Genomic DNA, 7,339 nt, shown 5'->3' on the forward strand with positions numbered 1-7,339 from the left:
TTGTGAGCCCCTGAGGGACAGGTACTATGTCTAATTCTCATCTGTGTATTCTCTCTCAGCACTTAGTGCAGTGCTCTGAACACAGTAAATGTTTAAATATTATTACTACTTCAAAAATGGGGATGAGAAAGATTCGTAAGCCCCATGCAGGACAGGTATTGTGTCTGATATCATGACTTGGCATCCTCCCCAGTGCTTAGCACAAAACAAAAGCTTAATAAATATTCATTAATTTTATTATGCACTAAAACAGCTGTGACCCAGAGTTAATATGAGCCCCCAATTTCAGGCTCCTAGATCCCCTAGGCCCTCTCAGTGTTGCACCTGGAGAGTTTCTAGGACTCTACCAGTCTCAGCTATTGGAGGTAGAGTCAAGCAGAGGCCTACCCATTCCATTCCTAGCTTGGGCAGTGGCTAGCAAGTGGAAGGCAATCTGCTACAAGTTAAAACTCACCCATGCTGGGCAGCAGCGGCAAGGGAGAGAGCCAATGGCGGAGACTTGAGTTTTTTGCATGAAAGGCAGCAATGGTAAACCACTTCCATATTTTTACCAAGAAAACTCTATGGACACACTACCAGAACAATTGCAGATGGATAGCAAGGTGTTCTGGGAGAGATTTGTCCATGGAGTCGCTAAGGGTCGGAAATGACTTGATGGCGTAAGACAAGACAGACTCCCTAGACCCCCGACCTACCTCTAGACTAATTGGGGGACACCACAGAGCCTAGGGTAGCCCAGGGACATTTACCAGCCTTACCTAGCTGAATCAGCTCCCCTTCCCAGAGTCACTATTGGAGCAATATCGGTGCTTACGAGTTGGCAACACATCTGGATATGGTCACTGTCTGCTCACAGTCAACAGTAAAACCCCTCCTGAGGATAACACAGACTGAATCTCCTTGGCTTAAGACTAAGGAAAATACTGACTTGGGGCCTGAATGATCTGAATTTGGGGTGTATGTAGATCCAAGTCTCCTGACAATTGCAAAATCTGTCTTCCACCTTGTGCTTGGTTAAGAATAATCCCATAGAGGCTGATATGGATGGGTGGAGGACAATTCCTGGGATTAATCTGGAATTTATGTATTTATATTAATATATTAGACAATCCCGCTCTAGACTGTAAGCTCCTTGTGGGCAGAGAACATGTCTACCAACTCTATTATGTTGTACTCTCCCAAGAGCTTAATGCAGTGCACTGTACACAGTAAGTGCTCAACACATACAATTGATTGATAGATTAATCAAGATGTAAATGAACTGGGAAGCTGGTTGAAAATGAATTAATCTAGCACACTCAACCCACTGCTTTCTTGAAGAGAACCTAAAACAGCATTCCCATATGAAAACATCATATCATTTCTCAAAGCTTGTGTGATCTGAATGAGCCAATGACTTGCCTTTTTGGCACCTCTGGGTGAATGTGATCTTCCTGTTTCGAACTGGATACTTAGATTTGGACAGTTTTATTGTTTACCTTATTTGAAACCATATACCAATTTGACTCAGTTACAGATTGCTTAGATGGCAGCTTTCCCTTGAGGGTTGCTGAGAAATTGAGATATTGCCTCTCAGGAAGCTTTCCTGAGAGGAAAACGTAAAATAAATAAACCTAAGGCTATAGAATAGCTTTTTAAGGGACGATACCTTTGGAGAGGCCATTTGTACCATAAGACTTGGTAAATAATGTCAAGAAGTCAAAATGTCAATGACATATTGAATTAGCAGGACCCAAATGATTTTCTAAAGAAACAAGGAAAAGCTGGTGTTTTTCTGTTCAGCTTGCAAAAATGTCAGGGCATGTACCATGTGAGATTAACAAGCACCATGGAATGCTTGAGACAGACCTGAAATGCTGGTACTTCAGATCTCTCATCTGGTTTTCATTAGATATTAATATTATTAAGCTTCTAGGCAGGTAGAAAAACCCAAATCATTGGAGATGTGAGGGTATTAAAATGTAGACTATCCAGATCCACCCCTGGGAGAGGGTCTTTCTTGCAAAGACCATTAAAGCCCTAACACATCAGCTTTGCCGCTGATGTCATATCATTTCCACAAGCACCATCATAGAGTTTAACCTTTCCAACACCACTGGAAATATCAAGCCTCTCCCTGACTGTGAGCCTCCTCCCATCCTGAATAATGTCAATTACTCCATATCAAATTTTGTGCTTCTCATCGCAGATATCTCACACCTCTTCTGGGCTGTCAAGCCAGAGGTTAGGTTTCTCTCCTGGTCATCCAGTCATCTCCCACCTACAGAGTGGCCTTGAGGTTTGCGGTGTTGTTTCTTTCCTTCACTTTTGCTGTAAACATCAGTTAGATCCTTGAAATTCTCTACAGCTTTTTCCCTCCATGCTTGATCTAGGATGAAACTATCCAAAGAGGTCAGATTCCTAAACGGGATAAACAGTTTTCTAAAACACCCTCAAGTGTCCCCAATTTGTTGCTGGGAATGGCAATAGTGGAATCTTAGGCATGGTGTTTTCTCGGTGTTTTATAGAAACATTGTATCCTGCTCTTAAAACTTTCCAACAATTGCCTTAGGGGAACTGGATAGCTCTCAGCTAATTAAACTCAAGAACAATGCTATTAGTTTTCCTCCTGGGGTTTATAGCCCATTTCTGAGGTCCCCCTAAAGAAGCATTAGTAACTGGGCTAAATTTTGACTATGTTTGTGATATCTCCTTAATTGTGATTCTGCCTCTTACATAGTGTGCAATTCCCAGCTTCTTCCATCCTTGAAAAGAATCAATCAGTGGAATTTATTGAGTACTTACTCTTTACAAAGCACTGTAGTAATCACTTGGAAAACTAAAACAGAAGTAGTAGACACAATCCCTGTTCTCAGGGATTTTACTATCAAGCTGGAAAAGATTCATTTCTTTTCTCCCACTCTTGTCAGACATTCATACCATCTCATCTGCCACATCAGCATTCATTCATTTATGTATTTATTGGTGGTCTGTTTCTTCATTTGGGGGATTTATTTTATCCAATTGTTTTATAATTTATATCAATTGTCCCACTCTTTTGATCTATGATGTATCTGTCCAACTCTATAAATGAGTGCTGTGGAGAACCCTAGCTGTTCTTCCCAATATTAAGAAAATGAATAATAGAAAATAAATTAAGTTAAGAATCCTACCACACTGTTCATATTGCATTGTATTCTCCAAAATGCTTAGTTCAGTGCTCTGCACAAAGGAAGTGCTCAAAAAATACCCTGGACTGATTCAGAAACAGTGTTATTTTGTTGGGAAGGTCAGAGACAAAGAAGCCATCTCAGAAAACAATCACAGATAATGCAAGTGGCATCAGTGCAGAGAGGAACTACCTTTCTGGACTCATAGTGTTAAATAAATTGTCAGTCACACACTGTTCTGTCAGTCAGTCAGCCTGTTGTATTTATTGAGCCCTTACTATGTGCAGAGCACTGTACTAAGGGCTTGGGAGAATATAGAGAAGCAGCATCACATAGTAGATAGAGCACAGGCCTGGGCAACAGAAGGTCAAGCTCTGGCACATGTCTACTGTGTGACTTTAGGTAAGTCACTTCACTTCTCTCGGCCTCAGGTCCCTTGTCTGTAAAACAGGGATTGAGAATGTGAGCCCCACAGGGGACAAGGACTGTGTCCAACCCGATTTGCTTTTGTCCACCCCAGTGCTTAGTACAGTGCTTGGCGCATAGTAAGTGCTTAACAAATGCCATTATTATTATTATTATTATTATTATTACAATATAACAAACACATTCCCTGCCCACAACGAGTTTACATTCTAGAAGGGGAAACAGACAATCCATAAATTACAGATATGTACGTAAGTGTTGTGGGACTGCAAGGGAGGATGGCTAAAAGTCAGGGTGACACAGAAGGGAGTGCAAGTAGAGGAAAAGGGGGTTTAGTCAGGGAAGGCCTCTTAGAGGAGATGTGTCTTCAATAAAGCTTTGAAGGTGGGGGGAGTCATTGTCTGTCAGATATGAGGAGGGAGGGTGTTCCAGGCCAGAGGCAAGATGTGGGTAAGAGGTCAGCAGCGAGATAGAGGAAATAGAGGTACAGCGAGAAGGTTAGCATTAGAGGAGTGAAGTACGAGGGCTGAGTGTAGTAGGAGAGTAGTGAGGTGAGGTAGGAGGGAGCAAGGTGATTGAGTGCTTTAAAGCCAATGGTGAGGACTTTCGGTTTGATGCAGAGGGGGATTGGCAACAAGTGGAGTTTCTTGAGGAAAGGGGAAACATGACCTGAAAGTCTACTAGGTCACATCTACACACACCGTCGCTACTACTCTCTTTGAAAATGAAGGATAGTTGTATATGTCCCTAGTCTTGGAGCTTAATGTTTCACAGAAACCAAATAGACTTGGTGATTGCTACCTATGGGGAGGGAACTTTATTGTATAGTAGTCTCCCAAGCATTTAATACAGTGCTCCTGCACACAGTAAATGCTAAATAAATACCACTGGTTGATTGTTGGTGTTATATATATAAAAGTGCTTTACTTATCTGTGAACTGAAAATATTTTTGATTTCAGAATATTGGGAAGTGACTTTCTCCCAACAGTGACAATTGTGTTTGTGTGTTTGAGTGGCTGGGAAAGCCAATACAATCCTTTCTTTCCCCACTGACACTGGCAGACCTTCTTCTGGTTTGTGGCTGTTTCCAGTTCCCATTGCCCCTGGCCATGTGTTGTTTTCATCTATGCCACATGTGGATGACTGGCTGCCTTCACTTCTGCGGCCTCCCAGCGACCCACAACCGTTCTGCCTCCCTGAAGTTGTGGTCCTCTGACTTTATAAGTATTTCCTCTGTCTCCTTGATGCAATTCACCAGGTCACTGTTCTTTTGATTTTCCACTTAACCTGTCTGTGTCCTGCGCAGGAAAATTGGGATGTGCTGAGGCTTGCTTCAGTGCTGTAAGTTCTGACAGGACAGACATTTTTCTGGGTTATGTTATTGGTTAAGTGCTTACTATTTGCTGGGCATTATACTTTGCGCTGAGGTAGATACAGCAGATACAGTGCCCCACAGCCCTTATGTACAAACCTGTAATTTATTTATTAATTTATATTAATGTAACTCCCTCTCTAGACTGTAAGCTCATTGTGGGCAGGTAATGTTTCTGCTAATTGTTGTATTGCAATTATAATAATTGTGGAATTTGTTAAGCACTTATTATGTGCCAGGCACTAAACTAAGCACTGGGGAAGATATAAGCAAATCAGGTTGGGCACACTCCCTGTCCCACGTGGGACTCAAAGTCTCAATCCCCATTTTTCAGGTGAAGTAACTGAGGCACAGAGAAGTGAAGTGACTTGCTCAAGGTTAAATAGAACACAAGTGGCAGAGCCAGGATTAAATTCCATGACCTTCTGTCTCCCAGGTCCATGCTCTATCCACTGCTCCATGCTGCTTCTCTCTCAAAAGAGCTTAGTACAGTGCTATGCACACAGTAAGTGCTCAATAAATATGATTGAATGAATGAATGAATGAATACAAAATAATCAAGTTGGACACAGTCCCTGTCCCACGTGGAACTCACAGTCTTAATCCCCATTTTACATATGAGGTAACTGAGGGCCACAGAAGTTAAACAACTTGCCTGAGGTCACCCAGCAGACAAGCAGTAGAGCCTGGATTAGGTCTTTGCTATTGAAGGTGAGTGTTACCCATCAGGCTAGTACATGAGTGGCCTCTGGGGCTATCATACTTTTTTCCTGTTAGGTGGGCACTATAGAGGTGGGGTCATGGAAGTGCTTAGTGCTTAGTAAAATGTTCTGCACACACTAAATATGCAATAAATACCACTGATTGATTTAGACATTAGAATGGAATAGAATGTGGTTTCCCTATTAGTCCAGGCCTTCACCCATGATCCCCTTACCCTCCCCTCCCCAGGATCGATCAATCCATCAGTGGTATTTATTGATCAGAGCACTGTCCTAGGTGCTTGCAAAAGTCCAATACTACAGAATTGATAGACACATTCCCGGACCACAAGGAGTTTACAGTCTACAGCAGGAGACAGACATAAAAACAGATTGGGGACAGGAGAATTTGGAGGGTGACTGATTCCTCTTCTGCATCATCCTCTGACAGGTCAGAGAGGTCGGCTGCTCTGGACACCAGCTCATGCTTGCTCGAAGATCCCCAGAAAATCAAAGATTGGATGTCATGTCTTCATGAGATTCTGCCTTAATCCTCCCAGGTCCCAAAACTCTGTTTAAAGCTATTGCAGTATTCTCAGTTGGTTTACCAAAGCCTGAGTGTGCTGACATGAGGCAACAACATCTGATCCATTTACTCACTTAGGGTGGGATTGAGGGTGTTGAGTCACCAGGGTGGGGTGGACAAAGTAATTTTCTTTTTCTCTCCAGTCAGGATTGTTTTGAAATGGGGTAAATTCCTTTTATGTGATATTTTCTGCTGGTTGATATGTTGTTCTTAAATGGCAACAGCTTTCTCTTTATGACATGAAATAATTAAATATTGATTACCTGAAAAAAGTAAGCTTTTATGGGACATAAACATACAATAATGAATTCTGACATCACAGAGTCACAGGCAGATAGACACAGACACAGGCAAATGAGGACAGACCCACACATACCCAGGTGCATGGTCCTGTGCATCATTCATAGGCACATACACACACAAACACAAACCTGTATCAATAGATTGCATCTGCTAATTTTGTTGTATTGTACTCTCCCAAGAGTTTAGTACAGTGCTTTGCACATAGTAAGTGCTCGATAAATATGATTGACTGACTGAATGCACATATTCACAAACACTGACTCATTTAAATAGAAGGGAAGGGGAAAAGAGGGCTGGGGTGGAGACAACATGGAGTAGTGGGGACACCAAGGAGAGGGAACACAGAAGAGAAGGAAAGAGTTTTGGTAAGGGGGGGATTTGGAGGGGAGATAGAAGACAGAGCTCTTGGTTATAAGTGTGGAAAGAGAACGTGTCTACCAGCTCTTTTGTACTGTAGTCACGCAAGAGCCTAATACAGTGTTCTGCACACAGTAAGTGCTAATAAATACCATTGATAATAATGATGATCGGGATGGGGATAATGGAGAAGAGGAATTGGGAATTTGGAGGGAGCAGGGAATCTGTAATTTATTTATATTAATGTCTGTCTCCCCCTCTAGTCTGTAAGCTCATTGTGTGCAGTGCCTGAGCACTTAGTACAGTGCTCTGCACACAGAGTTCAATAAATACGATTGAATGAATGAATGAATGTGTCTGTTTATTGTTGCATCGTACTCACCCCAGTGCTTAGTATAGTGCTCAGCACACAGTAAGTGCTCTGTAAATATGACTGAATGAATG

The 7,339-nt window shown here is 42.1% G+C and overlaps 1 non-coding gene across 1 annotated transcript; it reads left to right on the plus strand.

Moving 5' to 3' along the window:
• Nucleotides 1–306: 306 nt before the first annotated feature.
• LOC119931275 lies at nucleotides 307–444 on the plus strand. Its single transcript, XR_005452124.1, has one exon. It is a non-coding gene; the product is annotated as a small nucleolar RNA SNORA7 (small nucleolar RNA).
• The last annotated feature ends 6,895 nt before the right edge of the window (nucleotides 445–7,339 follow it).

This window comes from Tachyglossus aculeatus, chromosome 7, assembly GCF_015852505.1.
Source record: "Tachyglossus aculeatus isolate mTacAcu1 chromosome 7, mTacAcu1.pri, whole genome shotgun sequence".
Lineage (NCBI taxonomy): Eukaryota > Metazoa > Chordata > Mammalia > Monotremata > Tachyglossidae > Tachyglossus > Tachyglossus aculeatus.